This window comes from Rhagoletis zephyria, unplaced genomic scaffold, assembly GCF_001687245.7.
Source record: "Rhagoletis zephyria isolate East Lansing unplaced genomic scaffold, Rhagoletis_zephyria_1.1 Rzeph_scaffold_47993, whole genome shotgun sequence".
In the NCBI taxonomy this organism is placed as follows: domain Eukaryota; kingdom Metazoa; phylum Arthropoda; class Insecta; order Diptera; family Tephritidae; genus Rhagoletis; species Rhagoletis zephyria.
The window spans coordinates 1-212 of NW_016205048.1; positions in this window are offsets into that span (position 1 = coordinate 1).

Here is a 212-nt window from a genome sequence, read left to right on the forward strand (position 1 = left end):
GCAGTTTGATGTTCTCAATTGACTTTAGGTAGCCGGAGAAATGGCGGTACTTTAACGGAAAGTCCACCAGCGGCAGCTTCTCGACCACTTCGTCGTCATCGGCTTCTGAGAAGTTGGTTTTTGTTTCAACATGTTTTGGTACAACGAAAGTGGTAGTGGACAAAAATAGTCCAACAGTAGAGAGGAGGAGAAACTTAAGAAAATTCATGGTT